The sequence below is a fragment of the Brachycentrus maculatus genome, unplaced genomic scaffold (genome assembly GCF_059751285.1).
Source record: "Brachycentrus maculatus isolate JH-2025_06_01 unplaced genomic scaffold, ASM5975128v1 h1tg000388l, whole genome shotgun sequence".
NCBI classification, from domain to species: Eukaryota; Metazoa; Arthropoda; class Insecta; order Trichoptera; family Brachycentridae; genus Brachycentrus; species Brachycentrus maculatus.
This window is the reverse complement of record NW_028281137.1, coordinates 56,027-78,398: the sequence shown is the minus strand read 5'-3', so window position 1 is coordinate 78,398 and position 22,372 is coordinate 56,027. Positions and strand designations below refer to the sequence as shown.

Genomic DNA, 22,372 nt, shown 5'->3' with positions numbered 1-22,372 from the left:
TTGTTCAAGGAGTAATATTCACGATTTTGTACTAAAATCAAACATTTATCCTACCTTAATTATTGTAGTTGTTCATACATAGGTAAAGCGCACGATAGAATACTACGGATAAGTTTTTATTTTATTTAAGGATTAATCCCCAAAGACTCGTATTGTGCTTAATTTAAGTGGATAGTAAGAATACGAAGGCAAAAATATGTTTAAAAAATACATAAGCCTTTAGACTAATCGAAAAATACATTTCTTGAATTATTTTTGCAATTGGAGGGAATCGAACTCGCAACGCCAGTTTTACAGTCGAGCGTCGTACCCAATTACGCCACATTGACTTCTAAAATACAATTAAAGTAATGTTTTTTTAAGGAAATGTTTATAAGATAAACGATTAATTTGAAAAACACATTATGAAAGATTGAATTGCCTCTTTTAAATTGAACTTTACACATCATAAATATAGCCTTTGAAAATATACGTTTTTAATGTGAATTCAATTAAGGTTGCGTTTTCCACAGTAATTACGATTTCAAAACACTTATTTATTACATAAAATAACGTTAAATCTCAGTTACTTGCTCAGATGAACCAGGCAATTGCAATATCAACAAAGTACAAGGAATTGTTTTGTGTCACACTTTAATGATGTGTTTGATTGATTATACGATATTTTAAACATAAATGGGGGTACAGCTAAATATACATTATTTTCCATACTATTAAACTAAAGTTCACATAATTATATATAAACTGACTGCAAAATTACAAATAAAACAATTTTTGTTGTATCGCATGCCACAGGTAATATTTTACAAAAATGGCATTCGATAAATTATTCAACAATGAATCACATTAATTAAAAACACTCAAAGAATTTCTTATGCGTATTTTCTTTAATCGAAATAGTGGTATTAACCGAGTTACTCTTAAATTAAAAACAGTTTGTTTCTTTAAACTATCCTAATATTGCTAAATATAAATTTTTCCAATACAAGCAAAAAAAAATTATCGAAAAAAAATTTAACGGTATTTTTCGAAATATAAATATAGTCGTTTTCAGTAATTACACATCGAAATTGTTGTTGTTTTGTATTTTATTAATAATCCATACAGTTATCGCTTCAAAAGTCGTGATATTTTTTTTCATTTCAATTATTTCCTTTATTATTTTTAACTCAAATCTTATCAAATATTAAGATTCGGATGATATCATCAAAATAATAATAGATCCGGGATCAAAGGGCGATTGATACACAACAATATAATTACTTTAAATATGATTCACACGTCCTAGATGAATCCGTTCTTTTTACGCTGCGGCATGAAAGATTTTTCAGTTTTCAAAAACGTAAAAATAGTATATTATTTACATACACAGTAAGTCTTCCAGCAAAGGAATCCGTAGCATTATTGCTCCACGGATATCGCGGGGTGTCGCAGAAATATACCCACAGGATGGAAAGAGTGAGTATTCTCACTCTCCCTCTCTTGTGCTCTATTATATCTTATTATTTTTTATTTTTTAACATCTCATCAAAGATGAAGAAGAATATGGAAGTCTGGGCATTTACGGGGCTGACGACCGTCATCGGCTGGTTTGAGTGATCCACCATTATTGACAACCACACTACTCAAATTCTTGGAAGTTCTATATATATGAACCAATTTAGAAACCTTGTTCTTGAATCACTAGAACTTCACGAGAGACATCTATTGGTGAGATGTAAAGAAGCTTTTTACTAAGCAGAAACTCTTATATTAGTATGTGAGGTCCGAATCCTGGATTATAATCACACACATGAGAAACGCCAGAAAATACCATTTTCATTTTTATTTAAGCTTATAATTTGACCAGATAATTTATTTACAACATTTTGAGTGTGTCCAAATACTTGTTCACAAAATCTGGATTATCTCCAATTACAGGAGTTATTTTCATATTATTTTTTAACATCTCATCAAAGATGAAGAAGAATATGGAAGTCTGGGCATTTACGGGGCTGACGACCGTCATCTATTATATCTTTATTGAATTTTTCAAATTCTTATTTCAAAACTGCTCTTAGTTATATGTGTGCAAGTAGAAAAGGATGGATTTCATTGTTATGTATTTACGGTTAAAATTATCATGATTTTTTTTTACTTATTTTAAAAGTGTAAGTGTTTAGTGTTTTTGATCAAAAAATTTCCCTCAAGATAAAATTATAGTGACTTTGATTATAAAAAAAAGGAACCACATTTATACTACGATAAGGCTATGGAACTTATAACGTTAGAACATGATAAACGGTGTTGCATAAGCTGTAGCTAGATTACAGTGACTTGGACGTTAGGTGATTCCAAAATACTTATTTCAATATTTTATCATACTCTGTAATCGTGGTATTAGTATAGTTAATTGAAGCAAATGTACAAATCCCTCGTTAACTAAAATATGCGGTGCAATTATTTTTTCATATTTTTTTATCATATAATATTTGCTCGTAAAACACAGACAAACATATTTTACATCTTAACTAATGTTATATCATATATGCTAAATTTAACCAGTAACAGAATTATTTTATTTTATTTAAAATTTCTTTTTTTATTGAAAGAATATCAAGTAGAAAATAAGTGTGTTTGAATTAATTTCATATATCCACGAAAAATCCACGAAGTCAATAGAAACACACCTATGTATATTAATATTTGCAAGTATATACAAAAATTAATTTCTATGATTTAAAAATATATATAAATATATATTTATAGCGGACGATATTCAATGGAAATATTCTAAATGTTTTTTCTTCGACGATATATTAGATATAAACGCCACATTTGTTATTTATAGGTATGGATTACAACATAAATTGTTTTAGCTACATACAGAGAGAGATTTTATGACCGCAGGGAACGGTGTTACTATCAAGGATCAAAGACCTGTGTAATGAACCCTAAAATTAAAAATAAGAGTCCTAAGATGTCGGTAATAAAAAATCCATGTCGGTATCTCTAATAAAACAAATTATTTAACACCCCCGCCCCGGCTGCAATTAACCCCGTCGAGCCCGAGCGTGCGGCCCATTGTGCTGTCAGTCCCGGCCTAACGGGCCTATTGTACCCGTCCCGGCGACCGGTGGTCGAGAAATATTACATATTACTCATGAAAATTAATACCTTCCAACTAACCACTGACATTTGAAGCTTTTTTTCAATTGATGAGTGTGATAACCATCCTTGTCCTTTTATAAATTCCATATAGTGTTTATTTAAAGCGTGCTGGCACCGACACTGATGTATGAGAGAAAAATATGGTATTGCGAAAGGATGGATGAAAGCAGAGTGAATGCTACTGAAATGCGTTCCTTCAGACGAATGTGCGGAAAATCATTGTATGGCAGAATTGAAAATGACGATATTAGAAAGTAACGTAAGGCTAACTACTAGAGATAATTGAAAAGGATAAGAAAAGTTCTTTAAGTTCATATGGACATGTGGATTGAATGGATAACGTAAGAATGACTAAGAAAGAATATTTGCAAATGAGTTTTAACAAATTGAATTGTGTGGTTGTCAATCGTAGGTAAAATGGTTAGTGTTACACGTATTTAAAGTGATCACTTAAACCAGTCAACGGGTCGTAAGCCCTGTAAATAAGACTCCCATATTCCTTATCATCTGTGTTGAGATGTCAAAATACCAAAATGATTTGGCGTTCTATTCTCTACTGCCTACCCCTGCGAAAAAGCGTCGTGATGGTTAATTGGTTACTAAATACGTACTTGACCAATAAATACGCACATACAGGATAATATATGTGTGGATTTTTCATGTTCTTCAGATCTAAACTAAGATCAATAATAAAATCCTTGGATAGATTTATTAATTCTACTTTTTGGTTTTAAAAATTGAAAGTCACCCACAAAAAAATATGCTCTTGTTTTGGCATTATTACGAACGTCATGTTGGCCATATTTTATTTTATTTACACTAACGATGTGTTTCTTAAAACACAACTAATTTCATTTCCTTGGTGAAATATTATGTAGCTAAAATAATACATGGAAATGTAACATATGTGGGTGTTTAATGTATCAGTCAAAAGTTGGATTGTAACCTTTTCCAAAGCGGACAGAATTATTGCTTACGATTCAACCTACATATTTATAAAACCTACATAGATGATGTCCTTACCAGCGAAACGCGATCGGTTGTCGGTGTGGGCCTTTCGTCTGAAGCCCAGTTGCTCGAAATGATTCACTGTCTCACATTCGCGATCCTTAATAATTCCCCTTGTGTGTTTGGGTATGTTGTGCCGATTGCCTGTCATATTACTGCCGAAGACGAGAAAGCTTGCTTATATTGGATCAAATCAGTTTTTGTCGAGAAACAAGTTGTTGTATACGCTTTTTCTTTCTGTTTCAATATTCCGTTCTTATCATATACCAAAAATTAGTAAATCACCTTTATACATACAACTTTCGTCAAAAAAGGCGATTCAGTTGGCTTGGTCATGTACTCTAAATGCCTCCCGAGAGCCTTAATCAAGCTTGCCTCTTTTACAAGGCATCAGGTTCGCGCCGCCCAGGACGACCACTGCTGACAATTCGTCGGCAGTTCTCGTCTGCATTTCGGGTTTCAAAACTTGGGAGGATGCAAAGGAGCTGGCGGCCAACAGAAAATCTGGAGACAGTTTTGTACTCCATACGCTCCACATAGGAAGCCGATATGGTTTAATTTAATAAATATAAACTAGCTAGCTATCTCCAAACAGACAATAATACCTAGTGAGATGGCCAACAAAGGATACTCATATATTTTGTGTATTAAAAGCATTGTTAACTTTGTGGTATGGTAATATAATACTGTCCTTATCATCGTTCATTTTGTAAAATAGCACTTTAAAAAAATATATCTTTCAATGGTATTGCACAAAGTGAACGATAAATGATAAGGAGAGTGTTATATGTACTTGTATATATATTATTTATTCAATCATGTATGTACAATATTTGTTATTACAGTAAAAAAAAATCATGAATTGTCTATGGCATACGAGTATATTTGACTATGGTTACTTAATGTATGACCAGACCTTAACTTTTTTCAGTTTATGCGCATTTATCAAAACGTGAAGTTGTTTCGTGTTAAATCGTAATTGATAATATATACTTTGAAACCGCGTTTGTAGTGAATTGTTGATAGAACATAACAGTGAACAATATTTTTAAGATTGCATTACTAGTAAGTGTATTATGTATTTTTTAAGTTATTGTATAAAATGAAGGCAGATTTATTGTTAACAATCCAATGTTCTGAAATATTGCACAATTAATTCTTGCATTACGTAATTTTTTTTTTCGTTGCGTGTGCATTATGAAATATAATTTTAAAATAATTAAAATAATAAATAAGTGTACTTTCCTCTTAATAATTTTACGGAAGCGCGTTCAGAAAAATCTTGGCGCGTTTCGATCGGAGTAACACGATCTTCACAAGTCACTGTTACGGCAGAGGCCGCCATAAAATATTTTATGGACATTTAATTCGATTTAAGTATGTCACAAATCACTCAACCCTGATTCAACAAACGACTTATTATATTTATCACGTTGTATCACCATAAACACACATAAACCACATGATGTATACATTATACCAGAAATAGTATTTCAATTTAGTGTACAATCGGCAACATGTCGAACATGTCACCGCCAAACTTTAATAGGGACCTTAATCCACAGACAAAATGTCTAAAGTCACGTGTAAATGTCAACGAAACTTGACTTTTTCATTTCAACTAATGACGCAATCGTCTGAAATCGAAAACGAATAAAAATTAACTAAAAACATAAAATAAAAATGAAACTAACTAACTAACTAACCTTTACGCCACTTCACCGCAGGGGTTGATAGAGATAATAGAATGCCACACCAATCTGTCTTTGCACACAATCTTTGCCTCTTCTACATTCATACATCTTCTCATACAAACACGCCGATTATATTGACCTGACCACTTTCAAATATTTGAAATACTTGATCATGCCAAGTTTTCAACAATATGTAAGTGAAATTTGGATTTTATGTGTACAAAGCGATGGTAATTTACTAGAAAATGAAGATTTCAAAAGTACATAGGATATTTTATATATGGTGTGAAAATTTAGTTCATTTCATTTTTGGGTAGACTTTTCTTTAGAACTTCAAAATTTAACAAGAGTACTAAATCCCGCTGTATAGGATATTGATTGTCAATTATCGTTTTTAATAAAGGCTTCCACGCAAGTTATTAAATTTATTATATTAAAGAAAATATATATAATGTAAAGTGTTTGATTTATTATACAGTTCTATAAAGCTCACGCCAATCAATCAATACACCAAATGAACGATTCCCATCGTTATGTGAAAGTGTGCAAGTCGCGATGTTTCTTTGCAAGTTTTGAAAGTCTGAGTTGTTTCATAACTGAAAGATGAACAATGCCAAAAATGAGCCAAAATTTAAACCACTTTCGTACAGGCGCCAGTGATTTGAAATTCCGAACTGGAATCACATGATACGTGTACGTGTAGTTTTATTCGCGTAAATAAATGCGACTTCAATTTGAAGCGCTACGTACGCGAACCACTCAAATCCAATATGCAAAAGAAAAAAATCATTATATACACAGCATTTTTAGATACTCTTTGCTTTGATTTATTTTTAATCTAACCTCTACCCTTTCGGGAGAGCATAACTAGTATAGTTTATACAGTAGTAGAGTGATGTAACTGAATTTAGAAATTCCAAAAAGTCTCAATACAGTTTTTAAAACTGATCTTAGTCCAGTCATTCACGAGTTCATAATGTATTACTCACAATCACGTGACATTTAGTTTTCATTCATAATTTTACGGACCGTGTTCAGTTATATATTTTAGTATTTTAACGTATTTTCATGCAAATTATTATTCAATAAAATAAAGCATTACGTTAGAAACGGATTAATATATGTATGTAACCACTATAAATATTAATATGCTTAGAGATTGATCGAAGATCTGATAAATTGCTATGGGTGAAGATTTTCAAACACAAAAAATACTTAATATTATTTACACCCATGTAATACATGCTAAATACATATAATATTTAAAAAAAATACTATGTAATGTTTCTCCTATTATCTTGTCATCTACATGACTTAAAGGTTACACTGAAAAAAATTTCTAGGGTGAGTCATAATATCAGTATCATTTATCATAAATATCATGATAAAAAAGTAATAAAATAGCTTCGTCATTTTATTTATTTTTGTATATTTTTAAGGTAACAACTCTATACCCTTATTTTAGTCAGTATATTCACAATAATTCAAATGTGTCAATACTTTTGTTCAGAAATTCTGGATTATGCTCCACTTAGGAATTATTTATATCAAGAATTTACCATTTCAAAAAAAAAACACATTAAAACTATAGTGAATAAGAAAACTGGTCAAAATAAGGTTTTAATAAAATTAAATGATATTTAAAGGTCTCCTTAGTATGTAAAATAATTTGGGAATAATCTTATGAACATATCATAAAGGTTTCTGCTATTAAAAATTTCAACTAATAGATATCGCCAAATTTAAGTAGTCTGGTTGTCAATCATGGGTTGTATAGTTTATGTTATAGTAATCACTTAAACCAGCCTATGACAGATCGTAAGCCCTATTTATGACGAAACTCCGATATTATTTTTCATTTTGTCGACATATCATTAAAAAAATATTTCTACGAAATGATTTCGTTAATACTTAGTGTAGTATTATTTTATTACTATTTTCATGCGACATAATAGCCCAATATACAAAACGTACAAATGAAAAAGAGATAATATGTGCATTGTGCATATTATTATAAAAAAATACACATGTAGCCCTCAAATTTACATGTGGCACATTTTCACGGACGAGTCGTCAAATTTTTATGTCATGAGGGTAATGTCAATATCATGGCTCCATTGTGCGCGACCATAGAGGCGGACAAAAGCCCCCCAAACCGTACAAAGGCCGCCCAAAGACGGAGAAAGTAACGCTACCGTCTGACAGCTTGACAACCATGTTTGTACCATATCATGTGTTCGTATGTGACAAAAAGTAATGATTGAGTTGTCAGAAACGCCTTGTACGCTAAAAGAAGATTCACTGACTGTAAAACGAATAAAATCTTTTTTTTAATATTGAAAGCATTAACTTTGTGGATCATATTGATATATTATTTCGAGAAATAAAAATACTTTGTGTTCTGATCCACTCACATTTTTATTAACCATACTTATATTTATTACTAGTAATAAATATAACCCTGAAGAGGGCAACAGGTTGTTGCCGAAACTAGTTGGTTAATAAAAATGTGAGTGGATTAGAACACAAAGTATTTTTATTTCTCGAAATAATATAGAATAAAATCTTAATCATTGATGATTTAGCAATACATTTCGGAATTTAATAAAAGTAATGTAAAATTTCATTAATTGATTCGGCAATAACTTTGTGGAAAAACCTATCCATTTTTAATTTTAAAAATTACTTAGTAAATACCACTATTTCTTAAAATCTACTGTGACACGTGTTTCGATGCATTCCGCATCATTTACGGTGTTTGAAAATAATGCGTAATGTATCGAAAGACGTGTCACAGTAGATTTGAAGAAATATGGGTACTTACTAAGTAAAAAATTTAATTAAAAATGTAATGTAAAATGTTAGCGCTAATGCTGACAGTATAAATGGTTATTTTAAAATGAAAATATAGCTATTGTAGACAATGTCAAAATAAACACGATTATTACTAGCCTTTGATGTGGAATGCCACAATCAGGAGATGAAAACGATTTTTTAGATCTGCATTTATTTTTTTAAGGTAAATACTGGACTTTACTGTTTTTTTAGTGATCTGTTCAAAAGAATGTTGTTTTTCATTCTACGGGGAACACGGTAGTCGCGTAATATGCAAATGATTTTATTTAGACGCGACGTGGTGTGGCCTGTTGCACATTTGTCCTATGACTCCTTGTCTCTAGTCGTCAATTTTGGTATGCAACTGTGTCACATACTTTTGTAAAGTATGCGAATAATGGCGAGCCGAATCCGGTTTATATTTTCGGCACATAGCCCGTAATGGCAAATGTTCTTTATAGGTTTAAAAAAAACGCATTGCAACTGGCGAAAATGAGGAAGGCACGTGAACAGAATTTTACAAGAAGTGGGACACGTTCACTTGGTATTTTGTTAATTTGTTTTATTTTGTCTTTTATGCACCAAATAGTGAGCAGAAAAATGTGTTTGATTAAGTGTTATAGATAAAGAAAATGTTTAAAGTTGATTTTTCTCGATTTAACTGTATTTTAACGTGAATAATACAAGATGAATGAAGATGAACAATAAAAGATGTTCATTTTAAAGAATAAATTTTTTTGATACTTCGTAGTTAATCGACAGAATTTTGAAACTAATGAAACTAATTTATTTATTTTGTACTAATTGTGCTTGGAGGTATTACATTTTAAACGCATATTAAAAATAACAACCATAAAGCTACTTCTACTCTTATTAATTGTAAATTAGCAGGGTTTCGTTGTTACCGATATCATCAGACTCGTGATGTTGATAACGACGAAATCTAGTCAATGGTCAAATGAAATAAACATGTAAAAAGCAACATAGTTTTTTTTATAATGAAGTCAATATGTTCATTGAAATTTTGTAAAATATATATATTTTCGAACTGAAAGATTTTGTCGTAGTTAGCGCGGATTTGGGTGTCTTGTTGGACGTCTTGAGTTCTATTAGCAAGGTGATCAAAATAAATTTAAATAATTTTTATTTTTAATATTTATCAAATATCATCTGAAACGCTGAACTGATCACCATTAACGATCAAAATAACATTGCTGTAATACGATGCAGTGTCCTTTGATCTATTCAGTACAGAGGGGTTAAAAGAACTGTATTTTTTTTAATGCATAGCTTCCTTCACTTTCACATACATAAAAGATGTTACATATAATTTTAGAAATAAATTAGATTTTTTAATATAGCATCTATTTTAGGTTACAATACAATAATAATAATAAAATGATACCGCAGACAGACTCTATAAACGCATTGTGATTTGAAATACAAATCAAGTTTCATATAATACATATGAGTGGGGGCATTAATCCGAGGACTTCTATTACTGAGTCAGGATGTATCAGGTTTCAAGAATAAAAAATGTTTGTCCTCTGTTTTGCCTTTGTATTTAAAATGCGCGATTGTGAAACCGCCTCATTAGATGTTGCACATAAGGCAGACGTCACAATAACCTTTGCAATTTGCATATTACGTGTGGGATTTGAGGAAAGCAATCGCTGAAAAGGAGTGTTAACACAGCTCACTGCTGCAAATTAACTCTTTATCGCGCATTACGGTAGCCTTATAACCCATTGCATCCATGTAACTAACTAAATAATCAAACATTTATTTTTCGTTTTTTAATGATTAACTGTTAATCAGATTGGGGTGTCTTTTTTATTTCAGATCGTGGTCCTGCGGTAACTCCTGTTGTCATGGAGAATCGGAGGTGAGTGGCTCGAAATTTACCTAAATTTACTAAAACTTTTTTTTTTTCATGAATTGTTTACGATTAATTTTCCAATTGTTTGTATGAATTATCATTTTAAAACGTTTAAATAAACATAAAATTAATACAAATGAATTGTATTCATTGGATTTTTTTGACATTTCTTGGAGGAACTGCATTTTATACAATAAACTAACACATATATAGTTATTCGTACACATATTTTATTTGACCAGTGACGGAGTTTCGTGTTATGAAGTGATACATTTTCATTGTATGCGAAAATTTCCCTAGTTTATCGACATCATCCGACTGATAGGAGGCTAGACAAAAATTTATATTACAAATACAATAAGGCAGGAGTTGAAAAAGTAATAAATGTGAAGAAAAAAAACTATAAAGTTGTTATTTTATTAAATGAATTTTATTCATAAAAAATCTGGTATGTGGTTCGCTATAAAGCTTATACGTGGATCCTTTATTTAAAAAAATAACCAAATCAAATTATTTGTTTTAAAAAAATGTCTTCGACATACTATATTATGGGAGGTTTTAAAGGGTTAGTCTGTATCGTTGAGTCACCAGATCGGGGCCAATCCACGGGTAGCAATAGTCGTCCTTTGCGGTTTTCAAAATAAAGTTTCCAGCGATTGTTTATTCATTTCACGCAAGTATTAAATCAGTGTAAACACATTTGGCTTATGGCAAAGCAACTTACTTAATTTGTGTTGTAAGTGGCACTTGGGTTAGGCGTTAGTCACTTTAAGGGTGATTAATAAAACTTCCCGGGTTAGTTCAGAACAACAACAATAATATATACGACTTTTTACTCAATTAAAAGAAAACCATTTGATTTTTTAACTGTCTTTCAATAAAGTTAATGTATTTACGAATCAATTGTTTTATATTGTCCTGAAATATCATATCGTCGATTGCCTGACTAACTCTCAATTGTCATTTTGTAGAATTTCATACATGAGCTGTTCAAAAAGCTATCGAAAAAAACATTTAATTCATCATGTAACAGATTTTAAATATATTTTTTTTAATATATCTTTAAAAATAATTTCACATGAGAACATCTATAGTTCTCATTTTTAGTTTACATGAATAAACTCAAAAATGGTATTTTACAAGTATTTTATTTTAATATTAATATCATAATGTTATTGCACAAAGTTAACAGCAAATGAATAAATTATAATATATATATATAAAACCCTTATCCGCACCCCAATTGTGCATAGGGCACTGCGTCATATAAACGCAGGGTTATCTTGATCGTTTACACATGAAGGAAAGGTGATCAGCCCTCCGCTTCAGGTACCAGTCCAGGGTAATATTGAATAAATATGACAGCGAAAAAATCACTTATATTTATTTTACCCCCCTTGGGAATCGAACCCGGCACCTCCAGAACGGTAGCCGAGCGTGCTGACCATTACACTACGGAGGCGGACTGAATGAATAAATTAATATGAAGTAATTAAACTTATTTTTCAACATTGGTAAAAAATTAAATTTTTAAAAAAATATATACTTGAGATGACCATTAACGGTAATATCAGTAAACACAAAAACGCTCTTTAGTAAAATTTGTGAAAATACAGATACGAAAGCTTGTCAAAAAATTGAGAAAATGCAATGTCAATAACTTAACACCAGATTTTTACATACTTGACGACCAAGGTACTGCAGCAATTTATGAACGCAACAAAATCCACCAACCCATAAATTACTGTAAATTTCTTGGATTTTTTTCCATTCCCTAAAATTTGGGCCTCATAGCGGCTGCCACAATAACCCGGTGGTCCAATTAAACGGAATTGTCTCTACGTGTTTATATTTTGAAATAAAATTAAAATATTAAACTAACGGGTAACTATAACTCAGATAAGTACCTACGTAGGTTTAAAACATTTTGAGTATGTCCAAATACTTGTTCACATATCTGGATTATCTCCAATTAAGAGTTATTTTTTACATTGTTTTTTAACATCTCAACAAAAATGAAGAAGAATATGGAAGTCTGGGCATTTATTCGTGTGTGTAAATTGATCACGTAAACCCGCCTATGATGGTCGTAAGCTTTATAAATGCCCAGACTTCCATATTCTTCTTCATTTATGTTGAGATCTCAAAAAAAATGTAAAAAATCTACGTAGGTACTACATATACGCGTTATCCCATAAAATAAATTAATATTGATAACATATTGACGCATTGGATATAGAATTATCTCAATCTCGAAATGTACGTATCCCTTATCCCTGTGTATCGAAGAGGCAATAATATTCCATTTATTATCCTCTTGTCACTTGCCCGTATCATATTTCTAACCTATCTCACCCTCACCTTTCCTTACCGTATCCAACCTAACCTAACCGCAAACTTCTGCAGCCAAGGTTCAATGTTCTACGCGTCTTCATCCACCACACATTTTTCATCCTACCTCTATAGACTATATTCATATTTTCAATATTCAAACACACGGTGGATAAAAATATCTAAATATTTTTTATGTATTATTGGATGAAGCTTAAAAAACATATTTCAATTAAAATTTTCAATTAAAATTTGGAACATTACTCGTCGTGAATTAGTTTTTTTGTCAACATTTTATCACTTATTAAATTTATATGAAGAAAAAAAATACTGAAATTCTAATTTTGAAATAATTACAAACTAGAAACAATGTATTTGTTTAGTAAATAAATAATCAAATTAAGAATAAAAATTAGTTAAAATTCAAATTTTGTATTAAGAATAGAAACAATATACTCATCATAATTTTAAAGTTGGATTTTTTGGTCTAGAATTTGAACAGATTACCAATCGATCAAATTTAGAATAATGTGCTTTTTAAATTAAAAAAATAATAATAATAAGGAATGTTAACAATATATTCGTCATGAATTTTAAGTTGGATTTTTTGTCTAGAATTTGAACAGTTTACCAACTGATCAAATTAAGAATATAATGTTTTTTTTTTTAAATTAATTAAGAATATAAACAATATATTCGTCACGAATTTAAAGTTGAATTTTTCGGTGTAGAATTTGAACAGATTACCAACTGATCAAATTAAGAATAAAATGTAATTTAATTTTTTTTAATTAATAAAGAAAAAAAACAATATATTCGTCATGAATTTAAAGTTGGATTTTATGGTCGACGTTTAACAAGTGATGAAATTAAGAATAAAAAGTATTTCAAATTCAAATGTGGAATTAAGAATAGGAACAACATATTCGTCAAAAATAAAATAATAATAAGGAATGTTAACAATATATTCGTCATGAATTTTAAGTTGGATTTTTTGTCTAGAATTTGAACAGATTACAAACTGATCAAATTAAGAATAAAATGTAATTTTTCTTAATTGATAAAGAATATAAACAATATATTCGTCACGAATTTAAAGTTGAATTTTTTAGTTTAGAATTTGAACAGAAATAAAACATTATAATTCTAAATAGGGGTAATTTAAAATAGGAACAAACAAATCGTAAATCATCATTTAAAGAGTCGGTTTACAATGAGTCCAGTCAGCGTCATGTTTACAGAAACATTTCGCATATATTCGCCAAAGCAACCAAGCAGTCAAAACTCGATTATGGGTCCGCGAGTGTCAGTCGCCCTAACAACGCTAGTGATAATCGGAAAAGCAAACAAAATTTGTATATTTGTAATATCTACCTGTACATTGGAAATGTGTGCATGATTTCTACCTGTTAATATATATCTCAACCTGTATATTGGTAACTCGCTACATTTTGACACTTTGATGATTCCGGAGTGATGCCAATGACCTCGAAACGAAAGTACTCTTAATGTAATAAATATATTTATATTAAGGCGGGATAATCTGTAGCCCGCATCTTAATTTACTTTAAACCCAGGTAACGTATTTAAATTTTTTATTAAAACACCGTTTTTGTGTTGAAAATAACGTTTTTCATCAAAATAAAAACATAATTTTGAAATGAAATGAGTTATTGAATGGTAAGGAGTTTAAAAAAGATGTAAATATGTTTTTAAAAATATATTTTAACAATACAATAGATACAATGGATTCGATATTCTATATCAGTCAAGATTTGTCACATAGTTCATTTATCACCTTGGACTGATCACCTTGCCTTCAAATAATGATTGGCCATGCTAACACCGTGTCAATGACAGGATTCTGTATCCTTTGCACTATTAAAAGTGGATAAGAATGAATGAATAAGTTTTTGACATCTCTACATAGATGAAGAGGAAATGGAAGTCTGGACATTTACAGGGCTTATGACCTGTCACAAGCTGGTTAGTGATCACTTTACACTCGTGTAACTTCCATATTTTTCGTCATCTATGTTGAGATATCTAAAAAAATATATTTTTTTAAAAGAAAAACCAAAAAATAATAAAAACGGATATTTATTATTTAATATAACGATAAAAGCAAATATTTGTAAAAAATAGTGAGATATTCGTATTTATATTGATTAATCCAATTTGTGAAATGAAGTTTATAGTACTTTGATACCGATAATCGTATCGATGTTTCGATTACGTTTATCTTCATCTCAGTTGGTTCAAGGCTTGCCAGCTTTTTGTCAGTCCAAATTAACGGTCATCTTTAGTTTATTGACATCAGCGAAGGTATTTATGAAACACTACACGGAGACTGCAAACTATGTGTACCTCAATATCATATCAGCTTAATAATTAAGTTTAAATTCGCTAGAAGAATATTAATGAGTTTATTGGTGTCTTAGCAAATATTTCATTAGCAATCGCATGTAGATTTTTTGTATCGCACGTAAAATTTCTGGTACTTAGAGATTATAAATTTCCCGAGATTTGGGTGAAATATACGCAATTTATTTTTTTTTATTTCAATTTAAATTGTAATCAATGAATGCGTTTAAAACCCACAATAGTACTAATATTTCATACTAAAACGTTTTTTTATGTTTGTTCTAATACAAAATAATGTAAAAATAAATTTTGAAATAAATACCCCAGTCACTATTTTTAAAGCAATAAAAAAATTATGAAAAAAAATCTATAAAATCATATAAAATAAAAACCAACGATTTAAAACATCCTTTGCTTTTGGCAGGCCAGGTTAGCATATTAAGCTAATACTACCAAACGATTTCAAATGATTTAAACTACCAAAAATAGTTTTAAGCGATTTGAAATATTTTCTCAAAATGAAATAGTTGAGAATGGTTTACAAGTTTAGTCGTAAGTATTAAAAATAATTTTGCTGTATTAATTATTCAAATTACAAATTTCGTACGATTAGTTAACAAATAGGAAAAACATATTTTAAGCAAAAATTACGAATTTTCGATGGTACTAAAAATATTGTCTTTTTTTTTGTAGTTTTTGAACCTTTTTTGTCGTACATCGTAAAGCCATTTTAAATTTTTGAAAAAACTTTTTTTAAATTGAAAATCCATAAAACTCGATTTTAAATGTAAAAAACATTTGTTTTTTTTTTAACTTGGTTTTTTATCCGGCTGTACTCTTGATTTATATTGTAGTATTTGATTTTAGAGTTTATATACAAAACATACAAATATATACAAATTATCAGGATTGTATTTGAAAAGTACCTGCAACTTTTGTAAAAAAAAGTTAAATGACTCGGATGTTTTTTACGCTTAATATTATAATGCGTTTTGAATGCAGAAGTAAAAGTATTCAAATTGCTTTTAGTATTCAGCCTTACGCATTGAATTCTCATCTGTAAAAAAATCACTCAACACGAGTTACACGATTGGGCAATGCATTTTGTAAATGGATTGAATTTACACTAGTTAGTTGCAGTAATTCAAAAGCAAGAGTTCCGATTATATCTAATTAGGTTCACAGAAAGAAACTCGACTCGGAATCTATCATCGATGGTATCCGACAGTCCAGTGGACCGGTCGTTAATCATCCGACATATCAAAGTTCGAAAAAACGAGCTACAAAATATTTTGAATAGCTCGAGTGGCATTGTCAGATATAACAGACTCACTTTCTGTTGAAATTTGTTGTATTTTTACCTCAGTGCGGGGTGTTGTGTCGGAGATGTCGAAATCCGGGCATAATAGAACCAAATTGTAGTGTATTGTTGAATTCAAAGAATCTAATATCACAATATTGTAAAATAACTTTGCCAATGGTTCTTTTTTTGACCCTTGACATTGAGTTATAAATGCTTCCGGAAATTTAACTTAATTGTATTTATTTTTCATTTAAATTTTACTTGGTTAAACCACCACTTTCTTTCGACGCATCTAATATATACGGTGCAAATATTGGATTTGAATTGGTACCAAGTAAATTTTCAATTCAAAATATCTGCTCGTATATTGATACTCGTATTACCTCAAAATGACAAATAAATAATTGGTAAATTCATTGCAGCTTCTGATGATTGATTCCATTACAGTATATGTATGTAGTCAACATTTATACTTTTGAGATTTCTACTGTTATATTTTAATAAAGATTTTTGTTTTAAAATACAATGCAAGATTTCAGTAACGTATTTTGTTGATAGTGTGTAAGATACATGAATTTTTATCTGTCCTATTTTTCCGTGATACGATTAAGTAATTAATAAACTATAAAGACGTAATCAAACATATGTATCATATTTTGATGTCGAAAAAAAGCAGTTTTATAATATTAATTAATTTTAATAGTGCATTGTTCTCCAATACCTGACATTATTTTTTTATCAACGATCAGGAAGCTATCGGGTTAAATGTTATGCTTAAAAAAAACCTTTAATATTCCACAAGTTTTTTCCGTATATTATTTTCGAAGTTTATATCATGTACTTAATCAATATTTTTTGCGTTTTATACATTTTACTGCACTAAAAGGGTGAAAATCAACCTCTGTCTACTTATATATAAATCAATGCATGATACGGATCCAGGGTATCTATGTATGGAAAAGCTGTGCATACCGGACGAATAAGAATATCTACAATAACTGCCATGGGTAAAGTGATCTAACCAGTTCACAACCTGCGCACTTAATTTAGCGAACGTGCCTTTGCTGTTGTAGATCCAATGGCATAGATTGCTCTTACATCAACAGTTAGAATCAGTGAGACTTATATGGTCTTAATAATAAAAAAATAAGGACGTATTTGTTTTCGAAAATTGAAATTTATTTTCTTTTCCTTCAATTTATTGATAGATTTATTTATTTTTTAAATTAAATTTATAAAAAATTTATAAAACTGTTAAATTAAATAAATGAATGAATATTTGATAGAGGAATCCTTTTTTTTTTTTAAATATCACTTCAGTGTACGAATTTGAATTGAATGTATTTCACGTAGTATTTTACGGATATGGCACTTTATAAACTGTGTAAAATTCTTGTTATTAAGGAATACCTGTATCCACGGGGGTACAAGTTTATACATTTACTCGGTGGTACAATGGTATGTAGTTTCAACAATCGCATAATATATCACCATACCTCGAGCCCACACGTTTCCGCTCGGGTCAAATATTATAGAATGCACTAACATGCATTTCTCGGAGCTATGAATAGAATCCACCATACATTTTTCTTTCAAAACACTTGTACCCTTTGGTGCTTCAACTATGCTCAAAATAGAGTGCAATTTTTTTCTTTAGTTTCGTCAATTTTTAGTTGTTTTTTTTATTCTATTTTTTTAATCTATTTATAATGATATTTTGGCTTGAACACTTTTTTTATTACCATAGGCAGTAGGAGAAACAGAGTACTAATTTCAAAACAACATTTTTAAAACTTCCTATAGATCTCAGTTTGAAAACTTTGAATGATACGTGTTTTGTCACTGAAAGATAATCAAGAAAACATTTTAGATAAACCTATATTTCTTTCAATATCACAGTTTAAAAAAATCTTATTCCCTTTAAGAAGGGTACTAACTCATGTACGCCACTGCTTATGTGTGTGAGAATATACGTAAATTATCTCGTTTAAATTTTAAACTTTTTTTCAATGTGGTTGCTATGTACATTTTAAATGTACTTCACACGAATTTCAAAAACATTTTTACCAAATAAAAATGAAATAAATTAATAAAAAGTATTTTAAAAACAATTTTTTTCATAAAAATTTAATAAATAAATAAAAATAAGAAACAGCTCCTACCCCCTCTTCAACCTTCAACGTCCCAAGGACCCAACTCTAAAATTTAGAATTAGCTTCACATACGGTGTTTGAAAATAATACGGAATGCATCGAACACGTGTCACAAATTTTTTTAAGAAAAAGTGGTATTTACTTAGTAATACTTAAATAAAAAATGTATGGATTTTACCAAAAAGTCACTGCCGAATCAATTAATCTAAACATTCATATTAGTTACGTTTATTGTTTTTACAGAGAGTCGAGAATTTCGAGAGTGAAAAAACATAACGACAGATTATTTATTTTGAATGAGGCCACAAAGTTACCCCAAATAAACCAAAATCAATACACCTTATTGATTATTGATTACTGCCAAAATCACCAGCAGTTTCGGTTAAGGGAGAGAAAAATAGAACCATAATTTTTACCATTAACCAACCCCATTAGTTGCGTTTGCAATTTTACCCCAAGTTGGCCAAATTTCTCCCTAAATATCCTATACATTTGTGGACGTACCTACATGTTATGTAATAACATATAGTATGTTATATTCACCCTTAGGACCGTGTCAGAGAACAATGGCATTTATTACGTATACATATAAGGATGGAATTGCGCTGCCACTCCCCCCCTCTAAGGGTTGTATAGAACTATCCATCATAGATCGTGATCTCATAGTGCGAATGTTTTTTTTCTTAAAGTTCAACGAAGAATTGTGGTCGTGTTCAACGCCCACGTACGACAATTAAATTATTTGTCTATTTCCTCGTTTTAATCGCATCTGATTTTAAAAATAAAAAAATAAAAAATTGTGTCCGCAGTGGTAAGCGTGTTTCCCTATCGCGTCTTAGGTCCTGGGTTCAATTTTGCGAGGGGTCAAAATAAATTTTACTGTTTTCTTCACTGTGCTTTTAATTTTATATCACTCTGGATTGGCATCTGAAGCGTAGGATGGTTCATCTTGCCTTCTCCTAATTGACGACCAAGATAACGCTGCACCGATGTGGTATTGCCCTTACACTACTGGACGCAGATGAAGATATAAGAAAGAAGTGAATTTCGAATATTTGAACAAAGCATTTGTTTATTAAATTTATTTCACTAGTTATAAAAAAAAAACATCACTCGTTACTATTTTTGTCAAGAAAATATATTTTTAAGCATTCATTTTTTAATTTTAAAACTTAACACTTCTTTTAAATTATTTAAAAGATTCCCAGTTTTTATTTTATTATTAAATAATTTAATGGATTTAAAAAGGTTTTAGTCTTAATTACTGAATCAATATTTACTACAGTGTTTTCCATTTAGATTCTTATAAGATTTTAAAATTTGATGTTTTATTTAATAGAATATTTTTTATAATTTCCACCGTTCGCTAAAAACATAAAACTTTAGTTTCAGAAATTTCGTGAAATATATAAAACTTATCTCATCAAATGAAAAACTTTGTAAAAATACCACTTATAAATAAAATATCAGAATTTCAATAATTTCCTTAAAAGCTAGAGGTTTTGCAAAAATACTGTAAGCTATATATTTAATTTTTGTATTCAATACTTTGAGTTTACCTTTTGAATCTTTGTATTAACTTAAACTGACGATACATTTAAATTATAAATTAGTGATCTTTTCCAAAATTTAGTTATATATTTTTTTTTTTTTTTGGGTTTTAAAAGATATTTTATTTTTACATGTTTTTCATTGTTTGGAATTTATAATGTATTGTATTCTTAAAAAAAAGTTTTTTTTTATTTTTGTCTACGTTTGAGATTTTAAAAAAAAAATTATTATATGTAAATTATAATTTTTCATTAATTATTTTGCAATATTGCGAGAGTAAAAAATCCAATTTTATTTAATTTATGAATATATAATAATAGAATAACTATTAACATATTTAGTATTTGAATATGTTTATTGTATTTTTTGGGATACAAATGTTTAATTTTCGCTGCTGTCTCGATTTGAGATTTTATCTTTAAAAAAATATATTTAAAATAAACGTTAAAAATTATAAATGTATATTTAAATTTTAAAAATTAATGCATTTTTTGCAAAATTGCTAGTATAATGCCCGCTTTTTTTTAAAGTATGATATTTCCTTTTCGCATATTTTTCATTGTTTTCAAATTATATAAATTGCCATATAAATATTCTTATTCTTTCATTTACAATTTTCCAGATTAAAAAAATATATAAATATCTTTGAATTTTTTTTAAGTAATTTAATCAGATTATACTTATTTAAATTAGTTTTAACTCTTACTAATGCCGTTTGTTTGATTGATTTAAAGCTTGTTCGGTTATGTTCACACTAAATATATTCATGAATAAAATTATAACGTGCGTTAATGTGAAGTTCTGCCGATAGTGACAAAATTACTTGAATCGGATTGCCTATATTTAACTAATAAAACAGTCACGCACTCCGAGTGCGTACCTCTTTTCTGCATATAAATTGTTTCACGAGAACAAATAGTATGCGGAATAATTCCTGGACATGTGTTACGCGACACATTCGCACGTACGGACACAGACTATGGGAATGTGAACATGGCCTAAACTATTTACCATACAATTCCTCTTCAACTGAACTTTGTCCCAAAGCCTTAGATTTAAAAGAAATGAGAAAAATTTCGCATAATTTTCATTATTGTTTTTTTTTTATACAGAATATTTAAAAATATTTTTGAAGATACATAATTTTTTCAAATATTGTCTTCTGAATTTTTTTTAAGGTCTGTAAAATTGTAAATTTCTGAAAAAAAAATCAGCGACGCCAAGAAGCAGAAATTGGCTTACCGTTATTTGAAAAAGTCGGAAAATTCCTCGTTGTCCAATCGCGTCGTTCGTATCTTAGTTCTCCCCCACTGAGCGTCCAATCTTCTCGGCGTTTGGGGCACGACTGTCTTGCCTCCGTACCACCACTCAACGAATCACCACCCGACCGAGCGAATAATCCGAACTATCCCGATCGGACCCGAACACCCTATCGCGAGATTATCAGAAGATGATTTTCCTCCCAAATAGTCCTTATCACTGAAACTTGCGGTGCGGATCAGGGCCGCTGCATGGCACGACAGGCGATCGGAAGGGGTCTGCTTCCGTCGCGGATGGGATGCCAAGTTAGTACGACGCGCACACCATATCGTGCGTGCGTTTTTTTCTCGGTATTTCTCGTGTGCGAAACGCTTGAAGATTCGTCCGCGAATGAACTCTTCGCCGACGATGCACTCTGACTTTAAATACTCAGGGGGGAGGGCGGAGCGGAAGGGGGGAGTGCCAGGCCGGGGGGGCCCGTAGCGCCTTCGCCTCGGGGGTTAGAAGCACCGAAAGTACGCGATGCTCGCTACAATCTTCTCTGATAACGAGCCGAGCCACCGAGTAGAAGAATCATCGCCTCTTACACCTAGGGCGGAGGTTTCTCCCTCCCTTTCTCTGCCGTGACCGTTTACTGCTCTCGAACTTTGCCGCCTCCATTTGGATCCTACTGTAAATTCTGCTTGATCTGCGCTTGTGGCCCGTCCATACGATATGTACACAGAGGGTCTCCCTCGGCTGTGTGCGTGTACAGAGGGAAGCTACGAAGGTTTCGCGCGGCCGGCAGATCATTCCGCTCCGAGATGCGCTCGGAAGAGGTCGCTTGTGCATCCACCCGCACAGT

General features: G+C 30.6%; 1 protein-coding gene across 1 annotated transcript in view; it reads right to left on the bottom strand.

The window, feature by feature from the left end:
- LOC148303035 (uncharacterized) overlaps positions 1-21,926 on the bottom strand; it is a 132,225-nt gene extending 110,299 nt beyond the window's left edge. The window contains exon 1 of the mRNA XM_088270656.1: positions 21,511-21,926. The gene's annotated coding sequence lies outside the window, so the exon portion shown is untranslated. The remainder of the gene's footprint in view (positions 1-21,510) is intronic.
- Positions 21,927-22,372: the final 446 nt, after the last annotated feature.